The 21,848-nt window shown below is 37.4% G+C and overlaps 1 non-coding gene across 1 annotated transcript; it reads right to left on the reverse strand.

Annotated features, from left to right (window-relative positions):
* Positions 1 to 10,965: 10,965 nt before the first annotated feature.
* On the reverse strand, positions 10,966 to 11,093 carry LOC149207955 (U6atac minor spliceosomal RNA). Its single transcript, XR_016253176.1, has one exon. It is a non-coding gene; the product is annotated as a U6atac minor spliceosomal RNA (small nuclear RNA).
* Positions 11,094 to 21,848: the final 10,755 nt, after the last annotated feature.

Raw genomic sequence — 21,848 nt, forward strand, 5'->3', positions numbered from 1 at the left:
ATGCATAGAAAGTAGTGCATAAGACCCATGTCTTTCATCTCGAACTCTCTTGCAAGGTCCTCCTTGCAAGACTGGATCAACTGATCATCACCTATCAAAATTAGATCATCGACATAAAGAACAATGATCAATGGCTTACCTTCTACCATGATGTGGTAAAGGTTCGCATCTGCTTCACTCTTGGTGAAGCCCAACCCGGTGAAATAGCTATCGATCTTGGTGTACCAAGCACGGGGTGCTTGCTTCAGCCCATACAAAGCCCTCTTGAGTCGGCACACATGCGACTCACGATCGAAGGTCTCGAAACCTTCTGGCTACTCAATGTACACCTCCTCCTCAATCTTCCCATTGAGGAACGTTGTCGTCACGTCCATCTGATGGATCTTCCAACCCATCTGAGTTGATAGTGCCAACATCGATCTAATAGGAGCAAAAAGGTCTCATTGTACCTTTTTGTACCTGAGTTGATAGTACCTTGCTACAGGAGCAAAAGGTCTCATTGTAGTTGATCCCCTCGACCTATGAGAAACCACGAGCAACAAACCTTGCCTTATGTTTCTCAACACTGCCATCAGCTGCCTGCTTTACCCTGTAAAGCCATCTAGAACTCACCACTAACTTGTCCTGAGGTCTTGGGACAAAATCCCAAACACAGTTCCGAACGATGGAGTCATACTCCTCCACCATTGCATCAACCCAGACTGGTTGCTGCACTACCTCCTCGAATGAAGAAGGCTCGGACTCTACACACTCCCCAACCAGGGTCATGTAACCAGTGTACCGCTTAGGCGACCTCCTTTGTCTGCGCTGAGAAGATGGTTGTCCCACATTCTCTCACGCATCCAGCATCAACCTGTCAGCTTCCCTTGAGCGTTTCCACCCATCTCTGGAAGACTCATCATGAGTGGATGTCTCCACTCCCGGATCCTTTGTATGCGGCTGCTCCGCATCAATCTGAGGCTCCTCCTCCTTAGGAACTGAAAGTTCCTCCTCTACATGCAACTTGAGCTCCCTCTCAAGTGATACTCGCATGGCTTTCTGCTCATTGAACTTCAGATCTCTGCGTACCACTGTCCTATGACTGGTAGGCAGGAACACCCGATAGTTGTGGGGAGTATCAGTGTACCCCACAAGTATCCCCAACTCAGTTGTTGGATCTAGCTTCTTCCAGGCATCTTTGGTCACATGGCAATAAACCGATGATCCAAATATCTGGAAGTGACTCACATCTGGTCGCTTCCTGGAAAAGGCCTCCATAGGTGTCTTCATTCCCAGTATACAGTGCGGGCTTCTGTTCTACAAGTATACTGCTGTATTGCATGCCTCAGCCCACAAATGCAGTGGTAGGATTTGGTCATGCAACATCGCTTGAGCTGCTCCCATAATCGATCTGTTCTTCCTTTCGGCCACCCCATTCTGTTGTGGGTTATGGGGTGCCATCAACTCCCGTTTAATTCCTTCTACAACGCAGAAGTCCTTAAACTATTGGGAGACATACTCTCCACCATTGTCTCTATGCAAGGCCTTTATTTTCTTTCCAGATTCTTTCTCTATCAAGGATTTAAACTCACAAAACCTCAAGAAGGTCTGATCCTTCTTTTGCATAAAGTAGATCTAACATCTACGAGAAAAATCATCAATAAAAATAAAATAGTTCCTTTGTTTAGCGGTGGAGGCTGTAGAGAATGGTCCACAAACATCTGTGTGAACTCGCTCCAGGATTGCTCCAGATCTACTGTCTCGATCCCGAAAGGAAGATTTCGCATACTTACCCAAGGTACAACCTTTGCATGTATCCGTCTGCTCCAATTTTCCCTTGGGAAGTCCAGTAGAAATCTGCTGCACGATCTTCAGGGATCCATGGTGCAAGTGGCCCAATCTTCTATGCCATAGCTTGCCAACATCTTGGCCGTGCAACAACTCAGCTTTGGGACTCAATGCAGCACAGTCGTCTACCTCTAGCTTGTAGAGATTCTTTACTCGAATCCCGATCCTCTTGGTCTATACAGTGCCGATATGCCTCAGGAATTCCTTTCCTTTGCTAATGACTACATCATAGCCTTTATCTTCTAGCATAGCAACGGACACAAGATTCTTCTTCAGACCTGGTACATACTTTACATCGATCAAGGTGAGAGAAGCTCCATGCTCCCTCTGAAACACAACCGTACCTTAACCTGAAACACGATACTTTCCATCATCGCCCATCTCGATCCGCATTTGGAGATCCTTCTCCTCCAAGGTACTGAACAGATTCTTGTCACCGGACATGTCGAATGAAGCTCCATTGTCCAGTTACCAAACACATCCCACCGTGGATGAAACCATGCATGCGATGAGAGAGAAATCCAACTCAAACTGTGAGGCCAGTGCCTCACCATCAGATCCCTTCGAGGATCCCTTCTTGGATTTATTCTGTGGACAATTCGTAGCATAATTTCCCACCTCATGACAATGAAAGCATCACACTTTCGATTTGTCAAAATTCTTCCCACCATGGGAAGAACTGGATTTGGAATGGGACGCCTTCCCTTTCCCCTTCCTTGCCTTACTCGCTAAGGCTAGATTTTCCTCATCATCTTGCTTTGATGAGGATCCATCTCTGGTGCTTCTTCTTATCTCTTCCTGCATTAGATGACCAAAGTCCTTCCCAATCTAGGAGTTTTTCTCTTCCATTTACCAAGTGTTGGTAGCTATGCCATCTCTTAGGAAGACCAAGGAGCGCAAGACTCACCATGTCATCATCGGTTGTCGTGATCCCTACACTTCCAAGCTCATCCCTGTAGGTGGTGAGCTTGTTCATATATGTAGAGATCATGTCGCCCTTTTCACACTTGATTTTTCTAAGCTTGTATTTCAGCGCCAACTTCCTCTGATTACTGTTGTTCTGATATAGATCTTTCAATGTTTTCCACATTGAAAACAATGTCTCCTTCCCATGGAGAATCGAGTCTATGTGGTCTTGAACTCCCTCCAGAAGGATTCTCCTTGCTCTAGCCACACATTTCTTCCATTCCGCCATTTCTGTAGCATTAGCCGCTGCCGGCTTGGGGACTTCTTGATCAATGAAGTCCTTTAGATCGTTAGCCTCTAATACTACTTCCATGCGATCCTTCCAGGCTATATAATTCGAGCTGCCATCTAGGGCATACTCGAGTCTTAAACTGTTGAATGCCATTGGTGAAATTGAGATGTGATAAGAACTCGATTTCTATATTAAGGAACTTCAAACTTCAAACTTCTCCCTTCTTGTATACTGTTCTCTCCTTTGATCACCTTTGCTCTGATACCATGTAGAAATTCCCACTGTAGATCAACAGATTATGTAATATACTAAAGAAAAATACTAGATCTACTTCTACAACAAATTTGTGGAAGCTTAACTGAATATGAGCAAGATCAAATAGAACACATATAACTGAGAATGAGAAAGCAATCACACATGAACACAGAAGAATAATCTGGGGAAATCCTCAGCCTAAAACCCAATCTTTGTAATATCATACAAGTGGAAATATGTTCAAATTACACAAATCTTCAGCTCAAAAGCCATCCAGATCTCAGCACAATCGAACAATACAACTCACAGACTGAAATGACACAACATATGCCTTCCTCCAGCCCTCCAAGCCTCCTATTTCCTTGCGCAGTTTCTCTTGGGATCCAATGTTGCCACCCGTGTGAATTGGCCTCATCACACAAACATCAAACTCAAAAGTAATTGCGCAATCTCCAAGGAATGAATTCCTTCTGCATGCAAGAGATATCTTCCATGGAATATTCTTGCAACTGATAGTACACTATCCCATCACCTGATCTCAACTAGGTCTCTGACTGAACTGACATGCATGATTTATTTATGAGAGAATATTCAGTTATCTGAAGTGCAATAGTTACATGCATGCATGCATTAACTAATTGAACTCACAATTAGTTCCACAAACTGTTGGAACTAATCTAACTAGACTTAACTCAGATAACTGAGCTAACTAATTACAACTCAACAACTCATCTTGATCTCCTTAATCAAGAGATAACTTCCTCAATCAATGGAGAAATTATTACATGTCTTCACATAGATTTCATGTTTGATTTCCTACAACTAATTAACTCAAGATGAATTAATTAATTATTTTACAAACTGCTGCTAAGATCAAATTCGAATTTTAATTCTTAATTTTAGTTCAGGGACTAACTAAAATTGGAATGTATCCCGAAATGCTATTTATAGTAGTTCTATTTTTAGCATTTCTTGTTGCTATTTTCAACAAGTCATGATGTATGGATTTAGATATGAGGTTGTATCGGGAGCCTGTGTCCAATGAGATAGAATGATCACTGGCCATGGAGGGAACCATGTGAGGACAACATGCATGGGCAACAAGAATAGAGTAAGATACGAGATGCATATATAAACTAGAGAGCCCTGGAATAGATGAAGGAAAAATAGATGAAAATGAAACATGCCCCATATCTAGAGAATTGAAAGAACATATAAGATTTGAAACATGAAGGGGAAGAGAGTCAGTACCTAATATAGAGGTTGTGGGAGCTGGGAGATCAATTGCCTTAGACGACTGGGCAAAATCTTTGGGAGCTGGGAGTTCAATTGCCTTAGACGACTGGGAAAAATCTTTGGGAGCTGGGAGATCAATTGCCTTAGACGACTAGGAAAAATCTTTGACAAGGTCATGCTTTGGTCAAATCTCTGCTTCCATTTGATCGTGTGTCTCTTCATCAAGATTCTATATCATCATCGAACCTCGAGGAGAAAACCCTGAAGCCTGATTTTCCTTTTTATTATCGGACCCCTCGATTCCTTTGTTTCCTTGACCCTTTCTTTTGATATAAGGAAACGAGAAATCCCTCAAAACATGTCCAACCTTATTACGTCTCCTACAACGAAAAGGGACGCCTTCATAGTCAAGAAATTCCCTATGTGCATAACCTCTATAAGTATTGTTGAGCTCCATGATTAATCCCTCATGAGTGTCGTAATTTACTAGTATGCAATCAAGTACCATTTTGTCATTCTCCTCATAGGATCTATCTGCATCCAAGAAGGAACCTAATTTGTCATCAATGAGCTTAAAAATATCTCCATACCTTGGAAACCTGACCCATATTGGACCATACCCATGCTTTTCCCTACTCACATACAAAAGGGGGATCCATTTATTCAAAAGGACCGGAGTAGAATCAACACACCAAGGTTTTTAAGGACCCAGCTAACATTATCCACACTGATAAACTTTAACATAAACCAGTCGCACACCAATATTTTTAACACCAGGGGCACTTTGATTGACTAATGTTGGTTTTCCCCTATCCACTCTTTGATCATATTAGCCATAAAAATCTACCCTCGCACTCGTCCCACTATGAACTTATCTGAGGTTTCCATTACATCTCCAAATTAAACCCCTTTAGTGAGAACCAAAGTATCATATTCAACCTTAAATTTTGTGCATTTAACTACCTTTCTCTTCTTGCTCGACTATAACAAGTTCCCCCCTGATTCTGATCAGCTATGGTTTTTGTCGCCTGAGGCTGAACACCTTTAGAACCCATAGGTTGATCTAGAGGAACCATAATGGGATTCAAGAAATATGGGCCTGCTGTTGAATACCCTACCGATGCATCCCCAAAGACTTGAGAAAAACCCTCCCTAGCCAAAGGCCCAGAAAACCCCATAAAGACTTGCCCAAAGCTTTCAACCAAAGGATGAGGCCCGTAGGAATTTAAGTCAGGGTAAAACTCATTTTTCTATACCTACTAAATGGTTAGGACAAATTTCGCGAGAAAACCTTCAGACGAAACTGTTGTGGGGTTGAAATGGTTGAAATCCACACTCGCTTATGGAGCTAACCAAACAAACCATGACTCCTTCTGCACTTCAGCCACAAACGAAATCACTAGTAAATCTTGGTGGGAAAAGACCTTATTTCCTTCAGGAACCAGAGTAGCATAATCAATCTCCTTCAGATTATCAAACTGTGTGGGTGCTACAGTTGGATCAAACACCAACACATTAAATCCTAGCTCCTTTTGTTTGTCTGCTTCCAATGGTTGATCGTAACAATGAGTTTGACTACCCTCTACTGAGTTAGGGGGAAAACCCTTCGAAACACTAGGGATCGTTTTTGGGGTAGGCAAGGAGGAAAAAATCCCTGAATCCATTCTGCCAATTGTCACCCATGCATCCCTAGTCATGCTTTTAGGTGGCATCTCCCTCTAGATAGAGACATGTTCAATCAGGTCCATAGAGTAATCCACCTCATTAATTGCCATACTAGTTTCAACTCACAAACCCTAGGAATAATCAAACCGATATCAACGACTTTGAAGGGAGGAATAACAATTCGAAAATAAGCAACTGCAACAATATTCCACTAGAAACCTCCTCAGCCTGTCACTTGCGACCAAAAAACTGACAGATCTGCACTAACCCTAAATGCTATCTATCGCCAGAAGTTGCAGACTTCCACCATCTCTCTCTCCTCTCAACTGCTCATTTCAATTAAAAAGCTAATAAAACTGATAAATCTATTCAATTCAATTTTGTTATATTATAATTTTGTTTTTATTTAAAAATTGCTAACAATTTTATTAATTAAAAAAATCATAACATGCATATCACATTATAATAAATTTAAACAATAACGATTTATATTCCTAACATTGATAATTAGGTATTTAATTTAATTAAGAAGCATGTAAAAACTCAATGTTTACAAAACACACACACTCTCTCTATATATATGTTATTCAAATCATATTAAAATATATATATATATATATATATATATATATATATATATATATTATATATATATATATATATATATATAGATATATATATATATATATATTTTTTTTTTTATAAAACATGTTAAATAAAAATACCGCTCTCTCACAACACACACATATATGATAAAAGTTTTAATAAAAATTAAAATGAGAATGCGTCCACAAAAATATCCGCGCAGATCCACATGAAGGGATCAACTTCCTACTAGCTCATTAGCATAACCTAACCCTGAGAGCGTCGAAGAGAATTGACCCTTTGACCTCCCATTAGCAACACGTTTTAACAGCTGGAACTTGACCAATTGAGCTAACCTTCGAGGCTAAATTAATAATATTTCTATATATAGAGATATGGAATTTATATAAATATAAATAGTATCATTAAGAACCAACGTAGGTTCATCTTAATTATGGATTAACTGACTGTTGAGAAGAATCAAAACTTTCAAGGTGCAAATTTTTTTTCTTCCTGAAATTTTGCACTATATATTACTTGGAATGAAAACACGAGAAACTCGTAGTACTTCCCCACTTTTCATGGGCAATAAGATGGGTAACAAGGTCTCGCCTCAAGGGAATTCTAGAGAGTTGAACTTGTGATCAACAACAATATCAAAAAACTTCATGTATGGGCCGGGGGATAATTTTAATGAAGGAAATTTATTTTAATATTTACAAACATCGGCAAGTCTTACAAGTCCATAATATGAAAACTATAAAATATTTGGTGATATTTTTGTAGAAGCATTCAAATTTCTAATGATCTTATATACTTCGAGTAAATTTTTTGCGATTTCTAAGGTAAAATAATTTTGCACTATAAAATTTGGGCGAATTATTTAAAGAAAATAGAAATTGATGAATCTTTTTTTGGGAAAAAGCATGGAAAATTAACCAACTTGCAAATATTAGCCCCTAAAATTTTCCCACTTCTAATACATAATAGGTTTATTATTTAATTTATATAAACATATAATTGAATTAATTACCAACGTAGATCCATCATAACTCCAAATGTACCAAGGTTGAGATAAATCTCTTTTTACTCTAAAAGAGATTTACATCTCAAGAGATTTGATCCCTCTCAACTACACTTGGTAGATCCATAGTTATGATGTATCTAGGTTGGTTTAATCCTCCCCTTTAAATAGACTATATTCCACACAAATATCATGGGTTCTCATAAACTTGCAACTCAAAAACAACCAGTAAATTGACCAAGTCAAGTTTACCTTTACTACCCAAACAATAACAATAACAACAACAACAACATAGAATTTTTATTTTTAATCTTTTAGTTTTTTTTAATATTTTAATATCATATTTTTTATATTTTTATTTTACTTTGGCCGAGTCAAATTGTTTACAAGACATGGCATTACAACATCTCTTGCACACTTGGTTGGAGAGGGCCTCTAGGCGCAAAAATAATTATTAAGAATCAATCAATAATATATTGTTTTGGTAATAATTGAGATATATTCATTTTAACTTTGTATCTACCTACTGTGAAGAGGGATTAAATTTCTCAAGATGCATTTTTTTTAGTGCAAAACTTGAGGAAATTTTTTGGAGGAAAGAAATTTGTCTCTATTTACTCACTTAAGTGTTCATAAGCACAACACCATTACAATAATATTTATCATAAAACATTATAGCTCATCATGTTATTAATAAAAATTTGAACTAGTTGAAAAAAATAACAACTATTCTACCTAACAATCTAAAACAATTCCAACTCACTTATAAATTTTAATCTATAATTACTTTAAAAATAAAATTGATTTATTATTATTTAAAAATAAATAATTTAAAATATTTAATTATTCATTTTTAATATGGCATTTACCTTTATCTTAGAAAATCAATTGCTATCAAACATACAAAGTCATGAAAGTAAAAGTTCATGTTAAACTTAATCATAAAAGTAAACATAGTCATAAAGCAAAAGCTACTTTCAAACTTGATCATGAAAGTAAAAGAAATTTACTAAGAGAAGTTCACTTTTTAAATGTCGCTATCATATTTCCACTACTTGACCTCCTAATTGGCTAAGTATTAAATAGTCATCTTGGCCGGCATATTTTACATGAATGCTCGAAAGAATTTGTAAAAGATAGTTTCACGTTATCGATGTTGAATGCACAAAATTCCATCAAATTTTGAAAAGTTTTAGATGTTTTACCCAAGTTACGAGAAAGTGCCATGGAACCCAAGGCCCAAACTCATAGTTAGACCATAGTTCCTTTTTAAAAGGTCAGAGAGTTAAAAGAGATTTGTTGCTAAAATTGAGTAAATGTTTTTTAAGTATTTTTTATGAGTTGTTTTTAAGTGTATTTTTTTGAAAAAAAAATTAGTTTATTTTTTAATTAGTTTAGAATTTGATAGAGATTTATTGAAATCACAAGTTTGATGGATGAACTCTCTATAATCGAAGTGTCCCACGGGTTTTGGAAGGTGATTGAATCCATATATGTAGTTAAAAAACCAGTGTAAACAACACAAATCAAGATTTCATTACAATTTTTTTTGTGGGATTCTAGCTAAAAATCGCACTAAAAACCAACTCTATTTTTTAAACTTCTTATCAATTCGTATTAATTAAAAATAAAATTATACCTAATTTAGTTTATTTTTCTTGTTTTATCGATAAAAAAAACCTAATTAACAAGAACACAATGAAGGTTTAATCTATAATAGCATTAACATGATATATATTAACTTAAAAATAGTCATAATGGACAAAAATGAAACTACTTAACAAAGGTAGACAGTTGTACTGAGATATATTAATCATATTTTTTCTTTAAAAAAAGAGAGGATGTCATAGTTCTTTTCATAGAGATAATCATACAAAAGGTGAGGTATCAACTTTAATGGGTACGTACTCTGAGTGATCTTGGTAGGTGAAATTTTTTTTTTTTTTAAAGAATAATAATTTTGTGGTCAATTTCCTTTATCAATAGTTGTACATTATTCAATTCATTTTGCTTTGTTATCAAGACCTTACACATTAAAATTTTAATTTGTTAGTACAAGTTTATATTTGGTAATGTGACTCTTTGTGTTTCCAGTGTTCGATATTTAATTTTCAAGCTCTATATTAACCTTTTCATATGGAATGAAGCCCTATTCCAAGCATGCCTCCTCGTTAAAAGAGGCTACTCCTGCTGCGTAATAGTCGAAATTTGTTGACGAAAGGCTCATGTTAAAGAATCAATGCCCATTTTGGCTCAAGAGGTCGATTGTTGAGTGCAAGCTCCACGCCCTTTGTGATTGAAGTCTTTATGAGCCATTGTCTCGAGTGAATGAGAAACAAGGATGGGAAAAAGCAGACGGGGAAAGAGGTCAAACTTCAAAAGACCAAGTGTGACTACCTCATGAAGCAAAGAAGTAGTTGTGACAATGAGAAAGGGCCAAATGCAAGGAATGTGTTCGGAAAGAGTTTGTAACCTAGGGGAGGAAAATGCCATTGCCTTGCATACAAGCTAACAAACAATGAACAAAATATAAGACATAGGAGATCCATCACTTAGAAAAAACATTCGAAGAAGGAGGAGGGTGAGTGTGGGTTGGGGGGCTAAAAACCATACTATGTCTCCTCATGATAGCCATAACCAACAAAATTACAAACTCAACTAGGTTGAGAATCGTCTAGAATCAACAAAGTATAGAGAAAGTTTCCCAAATGAAAGCCATAACCATTGCTTGCAAGCATTATAGCTTGCATGCTAGGAAATCAAGGGTACACTACCACATGTTACCTCTCATCCCAAAGCAGTGGAATACAAGGATAATGAATTATCATGCAACACACATCCCATCCTATCACCCTATCCAGAAAGATGTTCATTAAGGACTTTATTATATTACTTTGCATATACATTTTTAATTTATCTATATTCATGTAATGAGCTCAAAGAATTGAATTTTGAGAATTATATGGAAAATGGATAAATGTTTTTATCGTCACATAAATACCTTTTTTTTTTCCAAGGAAAATATCTATGTAGATCTTCTTGAAGGGATCACATCCCATCAGCTTATTAGCAGAGCCTGACCCTGAGGGCATCGAGGAGAATTGACCTTGTGAGCTCTCATTAACGATGTACTTTAGTGATGGGAACTTGACCAATTGAGCTAACCCTTGAGGCTAAAAACTTGTGTTAAGATCCACCCCGGTGAGGGGATGGAAAGCCTTAACCGCGTGTCATAAGAAAGTTCGAACACTGTTCTAGTCCTTCTTGAGGGAGATGCCAACCATCTCTGCTTTCTATGAACATACATCTTCATATAAATATTTAGTATCAAAGTTGTGATGCATTTAAACTTTAAAGTTTAAATTATCAAAGTTGTGATGCATTTAAAAATTAAAGTTTAACATAAATTTGAAATGTTTATTTATTGTGATAAATTTTATTTTATTTTATTTTTATTATATATATCTATATATATTATTATTATTATTATTATTATATATATATTATTATTATTATTTTATATATATATATTTTATTATTATTATTTTTTTCCGCATTTCCTTAAAAATTCAAATCATCAATATACATCAGTCATTTGTCCATGTTTTTCAAAAATCAATGAAGGCGGTCTAAATCTACCTCTAGGGAAACCAACTATATTGACCGCCTTCTTGAAATAAGTCATACCAATGAGATTAACTGAAATTCAAACAACCCATCATTTAAAACAATAAAAATGATAACATCTAAGAAGATCATCAGTACTCAAGAATCCTAAGAGGTCACATGTGGAGGATATTTCACATTGGAATTGGGTGGAGTTGGGGGCTTAAACTCGCATTGAAGTGGCTCTCAAGGTGAGCTAGTTAAGTGTCCAAACCTTCCAAGAAAGAGTGTTGAAATCTCTGATCACGCTTTATTTCATTTAGAGCAGTAAAGATATCATATTATACCTCTTGATTTTCTATTAATACTCTTCCAAGAAGAGTTTTAAGTTGCTAGTGAAGAGTTATTGAGTTAATATATTGTTTTCGTCTTCCCCTATTATGACTAGGGTCGAGAACCTAGTGGGAAACATCCTAAAAAATATTTGAATTTGAAAAAACCAGCCATTCATCAACAGGTGGAGTCTCAAGGCGCTTAATCTTTTCTCGAATGTTAGGAGGAGCAACAACGTAATAAATTTCCGTAGTTTCATGCACTTGGGCTTGGGCATGATTTATATTTGGAGGAGCATGGCCTCCCCACTCGCCTTGGTGGCTACAGATGTGTTGTTGAGGTTGGGTGCTCACGCTCTGCAAACACCAGGAGAGTAATACAATAGCAAAAGAACTAGAGGAGGTCAAGCAAATGAAAAAATAAAGTTGAGGCTTATACATGTAGCAAAAGGGAGTAGGTATGCAGAGAGAAGGACAACATATGGAGCTAGAGAGAAGAAGAAATATACCCGACCCATAATTCAAGATGAGTAAATCCTTCCTCCCTTCTTGACCTCTGCGACTAATAGTTACAAAACAACCACACAAGAAAAAACCAACAATTAATCTATCAGGAGTAAGGGGAATTGAGTCAAGTGCACGTATAGTACTGCTAGAGACGTTGTATGGCTTGGCCCAGGGAATGACATGATGCTGATGACTGAGAATGCAATTGCCAAAGTGAAAAAAATAGGCACCGTCCCAGTTGACCCACTATCAAACCAAGGTTTATCCACACTCTTGAACTTTTGGTTCTAGCCACTTTGTGTGGTCTCTGCCTCCAAAAGCTCAATCCCACGAACTCTCCCAATATAGACCACCACAATCACAATACCCCATTTGTCCTCAAACTGAACTGAGACCATATTGGAATTGAGAAAAAAAACTGACATTGCAAGAGAGAGACCTTTGCAAGAATCATGCCACGACATCTGCACTGGAGAGGGGACTGGTTCACCTTTGCTAAATTGTCGCTTCAACTGTGTCGTGAGAAAGCCTAGACTGATAATGGAAAGAACCAACTTCGTATTTACTAATTACATTTGCATGCACATGCATGTGGGGGGCAACCCGCCCTACCCACTCCTAAGTACTTCTTACAATGAAGTCGCAGGCGCACCCCAACACCCTACCCATCAATATCTTCCAACTCCCCAGTGAGGAGATAATTTGTTTTCAATTATAATTTAATTTTTAATTTTGTTATTTTTATTTTATTTTAATATATTTACTTTTTATAATTAATTAAAATATTATTTCTACACATCTATTAAAAAAAATAAAAATTTAAATTTAGTCATATATAAAAATCAAAATTAAATTAATATATTATAAAATTAAAATTTATTTTAAATTTATATTTCCATCTCGGTTGAAATCAAATAAAATCTATTTTATTATTTTTCTTTTTAAAATAATAAATAATATATATGTCAAACAAACTGTGAAATGTCATTTGATAACATAAACTTATGCCTGTACTTTTCAATTATGCCATCTCGTTTGAGATCCATAACATGCCACATAGGTGTAGCTTACAAATTATGGCACGCATTTTAATGCATGTTGACTTGAAATTCACTTATTAGTTAGTTGTGCCTTTTATATTTCAATTATATTTAAAGTCTATGTTCCCTTTCATTTTTACTTTGCCACTTTTCATGCAAAGTTATATTATACTCTATATTCCCTTTCATTTTCATTTACCACTCTGCATGTAAAGTATCTTTAATACTAATAATGTATATTTGATATTGTTGATATTTTATTATTAGTATCTATTTTGGATTAGTTAGTATGCAAAGTTATATTATACTCTATATTCCCTTTCATTTTCATTTACCACTCTGCATGTAAAGTATCTTTAATACTAATAATGTATATTTGATATTGTTGATATTTTATTATTAGTATCTATTTTGGATTAGTTAGTATGGTAATGCGTTTATCATCGATATTAGCTTATATGTTTTGATTAATTTTTACTCCAAAAACGATGGATTACAGATCTGCTTGTCATATTCTTTTATATATATATAGAGATGGATTATAGGTTTAGTTTTTATAATTTTATATAAAAAAATGTATTGGATTATGTTTTTCTTAATGGAGGAAAAATTGTAATTTTATTAAAGAAAATAAAATTATATGTTGCAAATGCACGAAGGTATATTTAGAAAATTCCATTAAGGTCTATCACGAAACATGATAAAAAATTATTGGTTGGAATAGTTATAAAAATCTTCCACTTTCTCTTTTTTCTCCTTCTTTTTTACTTACAAACCCTAGTAGTGGGTTGGATGATCGCTAGAGCCAACTCCTTCAAAGTTTTAAGAATATTCTCCTTTTTTATTCAAAGCTCTCAGAGACGTGGGATCTTTTAGTTCCCTGAAACTCTTCCATCTTTGTTGCTGCTATTTCGTTTCCTGTGGAAAAATGTGAAACTGCCATATCCACGGTCTAGTTGAGTTTTGATGACTTTGCAGGGGGTTCTACCGGTGTTGTTGTTTCATTTTCTTATTCTTTTTCTTTACCTGGTGGGTCCTTTAGATCCACCTCTTCTTCCTCATCAGGAGGAGGGGGCTCATAAGTTTGCCAATGCTTTGATTTGGGCTTCTACCCCTTCCTCTTATTTGCTGATTTTTTTAGCCAAAGGACAACTATCTTGTAGGTGCCTTGTTTGGTTGCATACATGACATCTAAAGGCCGTGTTTTCATAATCTAAGCTTTGTGTCCACTGGAATTGTCTGTTGATTAGCCAAGTACAGTTAAGCAAACCCTTGTTGAGGTCGATCTCCACACAAATGCGAGCATATGTGAAGATCCCCTTTGTTATTCTCTCACTATCTATTTTTATAAAATCTCCCAAAATATTCTTGATGTCTTCAAGAACTTGATGGTGCCAAAAGGGAAGTGGGAGATTGGGTAGCCGAATCCAGATGGGCATTTTTGTTACCTCCATTGTTGATGAATCAAATTTTGGGAACTGGGGGGTGATGAATAACCTTGCTCTACCCCACAACCATGGTCCTTGCTTGAATATTTTCTGGTAATATTTTTTTGAAGTAGGTTGAATGATAAAAACCCCTTCGAGCATAGATAAATATCACATTTTGTAGTCCAATTTGTCTAAATCCATTGGTATAGATCTTCTGGATTAGGCCAGAATTTGTTAAAACGACAAATAACTGCCTCTGCATGGAAATATGAGAACATGTCATTTACTTGAGGATTCTGGATCTCGATCTTTGGGTGTTTCTCCATCCTTTCCACTATGTAAGGCCCAGGCAATGTCCCAACAGGAAGTGTTACATTCACCTACTCTACACTCCTTTTGATGGATTCTTTATATGAAATTGAAGGCCCAAATCTTGATCCTTCAAGTAATACAAACATCATAATTACGGCGGAACCTCTACTGATGTTGTATTCTTTGAGAGACCTCTTGTCCTGAAGGATTTTACTTCTTGAAATGAGCTTTCGTGAAGCTAATGGGATTCCCTCTTGTTGTTGTATTTTGTGCTTGATATTCTCCACTAAATCCTCATTGTTTACATAGATTAAAATAGATTTACCTGCCAACGTTTTTATGAGAATCTGGAACGTCCTCTCCTCTTTCGATTTCAAACCATGCTCCCAATCTATCAGATTTGCTCATTTCAGAGGATCATAGGGTATAGAAGAAACCTGATCTGAGCATGTAGTGTTGGGTCCGTGCATATATACTTCAAACTCCTCCATTCTTCCCATCTTTGGAGGAAATAACCTTATTTTGGACAAATTTGATCTGATTTGAAGGTCATGTCTCCTATCCAACATTGAGAAGATTTATATAGTTATATATGTAGTGAAAAAATCGTGTGACCACTAGATATATGCTACCCATAGAAGCTCCATCCCCTTGCCTCTGGTTAGATCTGTAAAAGGGTATAGAAGGGTAATTTCACTTATATCTTCCACAACCCCCATTGACTACCATACCTCACTGTCATAAAAAACTTGAGCAGGGGAAAAGAGTTACACCTTCTCTATATGAGCCTGATATTTTGATCTAGGTGTCAGCTGATGAGAGTGATGGAAATCCCATTCAAAGAGCACAACCACAAAAGTAAAAAAATGTCATCATAGAGGAGCTAGACCTTCATAAGCCTAATTGGATCCAAAACCTTTCTGTTTTCATTGCCAAACTAGAACAGATTAGTCACGAACCGTGGCTTACCATCAGACCCTAAAACAAAATTGTAATCCTTGGTGGCGACGAAATGTAATCTACCACGAAGATTTGAAACACTAGTCGAAGACAAGTACTCCATCTTTGTACTAAATTAAGTTAAAATGCTCATACATAATATATAAGATATAGTTATATAAAAAAAAATGGAATAATTAGGGGTGGTAGGAATGTGAGGGGTTATCTTTTTCCTTAAGTTAAAAATTGAACCATCTTATGTTTAGGGAATGTGATCCATCTCAAACAATCAAGTGAAAGCATATGGATTGCTTCAAGGATTATATTAGTAAAAGAACATCATTTTTTCTCTCTGGTTGTTATAGGAGATTCTAAACTCCTTATTCAACATCTAGTAGCTAACTCACTACCACATGAAAATAGGTTGAAAAGTATAATGAAAAGGATAAAAAAAATCCTTCATTTTTTCCTTCCATCAAAGTATATCATGTTTGCATATTAGGAAATAACCAAGAAGCATAATTAATGGAAGTGGTTAAATTGAATATGGGTGAATTGAGGGTCATTGGGAAAGTCTCATGGTTCCCCCTTATGGAATTTAAAAATCAAGGCCCCCCTCTCCAAAGGGACCATTTGTGGAATCAAAGAACAATAAACATTACAATGCACCAAGTGTATATCCATGCAAAATGGATGCATTTCCATTTAATAAACACCTCCTAATACATCTCGAGTAGGGTGCGAAATGAGGTACTAAGCAACCAATCATGGTAGCCAGTGTGATTGTTGCAACAAGGTCTCCTCATTGTGTTTTTTCTCTCAGGGGAAGATCAATTATCCGATTTTGGATTGATTTGGCAATGTGGTAAAGGGCGACAACGTGGAAGCTACGCCTCATTTTCTTTGCACACATTAGATTCAACTTGTGAGATGATAATGGATAATGCATAACTGCTTAGCACACTAATCTAGTAATCTTTGTTTTGGAAGGAAAGGGATGTAAGTGTTTCTTTGGTCTTGGTCAATGGTTCTTCTCCAAATTCCTCACATGCAATATAAGGTCACACAGGGGGATTCAAACTCCAGTGCATCGCATTTGGAAGCTCCAAGTATTTCCCCATCAAGTGGAGGATTCTCAAGCCCAATAATGGAATGCATAAGTGGTATTCACTTTTCTTCATGATGAATTTGGATGGTTGTGGGTGAAAATGGGATTATATTTGCTTTAAGCTATTGATATCATGCACATAGGAAGCGTTCAAAAGGAAAAAGTGGTATGAGAAGGGTAGAAATAACTAGTATGAAAGAGTGAAAATCCTCTTGAGCACAAAGGTGCCACTCACTAGAGCTCCAATATGATCTGCCCTAAGTGCATGTATTGGTGATTCTTCATTTCGAGTTTCCTTCTCTCTTCAGGGTGCTTTCCTCTCTGGTTATCTATGGTCTAATCACAACTCCAACACACTATATGAAGTGTGGAGGTGTGATATCTCAAGAATCCTAAGTTGAGATATCACCTACCTTAGTGACATTTCAAAGCAAAAGGAAGGAAATGAAGTAAACCTAGGCAAAGGCAACATAGACTATCAGATTGGAGTGATGCCTTTTAACACATTTCGTGCCAGTGCTTATTATAATTGTGCCATTCAACTTTCCGTGAAGGGGGATTTTGGAATAGGTGGTCAAACCAATCATCTCAATCAAAGAACTTTGTTGGTGGAGCAGACTCCAAGTGGGCACAATTCTATATTCATGAGGAGGAGTAACAATATGGGATTTGAGCATGACACTTTGAAAGCACAATTGAAGTCAATGCAAGAAGAGATATAATCTCTTCAATTAAACCACAATTGGTTGATCTCCAACATTAATTATTCCATATAAATTATGTTACAACATCATATTTTGATAAAGAAAGCAGAGAATAAAATCTTGGCCTTTCGCATAAAAATGGAGGAACTTTAAGCTCTCTCTAGGATAACAATGTTTAGAACCATCCTCGTCAAACACCTTGGCTAGCTCTCCTCATCTTCGTATCCTAAACTTAAATGAACCAACTATGGATAATGACATGGGATCATGTTAGGAAGGGTCCCCTCCACATAATGTGTAAGTTGTATGGAAGCTGAAGTATGTAGGCTTTTGGATGTATTTTGGAATTTTTTCACCTTTCATTTTTCTATTTTTGAGGTAGTATCTTGCTGGAATTTTGAAGTAGTGTCATGGTTTGAAAAATGTATAAGGAAACTAGAAAGAAACATGATAATAGGATGTTCGGTGATGTATCTGCTTTGCTGTATACACATATTTTCCATTAATACAAACTCTCATTCCAATTGAAAAATAAAATCATAGTACTAGCATTAAGTGAATGCTCACTATGATCATTCAAGAGCCCTAATTAGTGACCATGGGAGGCTCCTCAAGGTGTGTATCACATCCATTACTATCTCTAGGGAGCTTGAGCTCCTTGTGAATAACAAGGGCTAAGGAAGGAAACTCCTCACTTTGTGTAGCAAGAGTTGGTGGATTATGGGCCTACTCTTGCCATTGTCTAACCAATCTTCTAGCCCTATGATAAGCTTTCTCTATTGTAACTATGTTAAGGAAAGTTGATGAGGGATTGCTGAATCTCAACTCAATGTAAGTGCGGCATACCCCTAGTAATAACAATTTTTGAAGCTAGTTCATCTCCATTGAGACCTTGTGTAATTGTACTATAATCTACATAGACAAATTTGCATGATCTAATGCCCTGCCATACCATAGAAAAGACAAGAGTAGGCCCATGGTTGTTAAATATCACATCATTGTGTTGTTTCCAAATAAAATAAATAAATTCAATTTGCACAATCACCCAAATAAAGGAAAATTCTATAACCGAAGGTAATTTATCCCTAAGATAGTTTTTTCTGCATGAAATGGAGACTAGAAGGTATAATTAGCAAATAATATCCACCCAAGGCCAAGTAGAGGTGGCTAAAGGGAATATCTATATAAAAAAAAATAACAAATACACAAGCATGCACACATACATGCGTGTGCACAAACACACTTTAATGTCTTAGCGTGCCCATGCTATGGGCAACATGGGTTTCAAACTCCTCAGTATGATAGCATTTTTTTGAATAATTAGCCCTTCATTATCATTGTTTTGTAGATAAATTCCTTCTACAGACATAAGAGATCTCCCTAGACCTAATGGCTTGATCTAGAAACAACCAAGAAAAAATTGATATGGTTTCCTTAGAGAAGTTTGAAATATGGAAGAAAGACTTACTTGGGAACTAATGAAAGCTCTCTTCTTCTCCTCGCTTGCAATTTTTAGCTCCAACTCCAAATGCTAAAATTGGAACTTATGACACATCCAAAACAAGAAAGAGAACCAAAACATAAAAATAACATATACAAACAACTCTAAGCAAGAAGCCAAGGATTCATGTTCTACATATGCATAAATAAGACATACGTGTAGGAGAAACAATGCTTTTTTGTATTAATAAAAGCAGGAAAAAATTACAACCCATGTAGGCCTTGACCTTGTAGATCTCTCCAAACTATCTTGTCCTTTATTTGCCAAAATAACAAGCCTTCAGTCACACCTCAAACACATGGATGTATTATAGACCTCTAGACATAAATGAGCAACATAAGGGCATAATTCAGAGTCTCCAAAAGCCAACCGAGTCCTAATAGTAGGTAATGCATTTACAAGAGAAATGAGGAGGTTGCAGATCCATTAAAATAGGGTAAAATCCACTTTAGAAGTGGATAAGTTCCTTTGTTGGCTTATGGGGGCCTGACCCAGGTTCAACGTTAGTTAGCCAACCAAATCCCTACACTACTGGCCCTTTCAACATCAACCCGTGGAGCACGGACTGAAGTCTCAGTCGAAGTAGTATAGGGGGATGTTGGAACCAAGTTTCCGCACCCTTGATATGGTTGTGACGTCATTTATTCCAACTAGACCTGCCTTTGCGCAGGTCACTTCGCGCTCTGTTTCACCCTTCAGTATCTTCACGATCTGTTACAATCACCTTTCGTGCAGTCCTAACCAGGGGCTAAAGTCCCTTCGCGCTACTAGGGCAGCGAACTGTGATATTTCCCCAAGCTACGCTAATTATCTTACTTATCTTATTAACATAAATTAGTTAGCTTCACGTAAATAGATGTTCTTACTTGCATTCACTTAACCAATACAATTATACACATTCGTGTGTCATATAATCATTAGTAGTGAATTTCATACCCGATATAACAGATACATAAATAGGAAATAAAGACGCAGAATTGATAGAAACTTCTCTTTATTAATACTTCCAGATGATTACAGACTCAACTCGCCCTGCACACTCAGCTGCAGGGGTCCGCGCACTCAGCTGCGGACTTCTAGGCCTCTGCACACTCAGCTGTAGAGCCTCTACCTACGCTACAACCCAAAAATTAGACTTACACTTCAGAGCTATCTCGCATACATCTTCATTGATTCTTCCTTAGATTCATTTTTATCTACTTAGAGCTTCACTCTATTTATACAATCCCATGGTCCACGGACCATGGGTAGATCTTTTACAACCGACATTATATTATCAAAATAAGGGCAGACAACCCTATGACTCTTTAACAACTATGCGCTTCGTGCCCACAAAATGCAGAGTCTTTACATTGGAATTACAAAATTGGACCAAAATCTAGAAGCCCCAAAACTACCCTTGGGGGATCCCGCGCCTAATAGGTCCCCAACACAAACATCGTGACTTGCCCTCGAGTCACTCTGTAGGTGCGGAGATCTTAGCGTGAAGACCTCCTAGCTCTGTTTGGATCGCTACAAGTTCGACAACGCACTGAGTGGCTGCCTGCTGGACTTCCTCCACGCGCTGTTCGATGACCGCTATTGAACTGCTGCCCTGAATCCTCTCCTGAGTTGCTTGCAGTTGCACGAGATTTGCTTCAATGGAGGCTATAATTGTATAAGCCTCGTCGATCCATGGTTGTAGGCGTGCTTTCAAGACTGCCTCTTTATGTCGAGCGACATCCACTTGTTCCTTGAGTGCCTTTTCCTGTTGCATCCTTGCAAGCCTTTGTGTAAGGGAAACCATCTGCACGGTCCCTTTTACCTCATCGTATTTCTGTTAAAGCTCACACGCCTTTTTCTCTAAGCGTTGTATTTTCGGGTCCTCCTCCAGGGTGGTTAGGACCTCGAATGACTATTCGAACAACTTCATGCAGTCTGTCACTGCACTGTCAACCACCGTGATCGTTGTCGTAACCGCGGTGGTACGTTGTTCCTTAACCTCCGACGGAGTTGAAGGCTGAGCCTTCAACTGTAGTTTTGTGATCTGCAGGTTCAGCTCCAGGTGAACCTTGGCCATTTCTACTCTTGCGTCGCGCACCCTTGTGAGCTTACGGATGCACGCTTCCACTGGTTCCTCTGCTTGAATGGCCAACTCTGGGACCATTTGGCAGGCTTCCTCCACAACCTGCATTATCTGTTTGTTCTGCTCTACTGCCTCGTTGCGCTACAGGCTCAACTGCTCAATGTTGATGTGCTGCTCGCTCATTACCTGTAGAGCGTGACTCTCCCTGGCCTGAAGTTCTACAGTGACTCCATCCTGCAAGAGATAGAGCGTCTCCCGAGGGAGCGCAACCATGTTTAATCCAACCCCTTTCAAACTACTGACCATAGGCCTATCGGCCTCATTCTCTGTAATGAGTGCTCCATCTGGTAGCACTATTGTGTTGGTCATCCTGGCACACAACATTTCCTCAGCAGTTGAAGTGCCGACTGCGAGGCTGGTGGACACTGTGCCAGCTTGTGGAGTGTGCACCTGTAACTCCTGTATTTATGTCCGGAGAGCCCCCAATACCAACTCGTGTTGTTCCTCAAACTAC

This window comes from Pinus tabuliformis, chromosome 1_2 (assembly GCF_031772625.1).
Source record: "Pinus tabuliformis cultivar Carrire ecotype Pingquan chromosome 1_2, CPIR1, whole genome shotgun sequence".
Classification (NCBI taxonomy): domain Eukaryota; kingdom Viridiplantae; phylum Streptophyta; class Pinopsida; order Pinales; family Pinaceae; genus Pinus; species Pinus tabuliformis.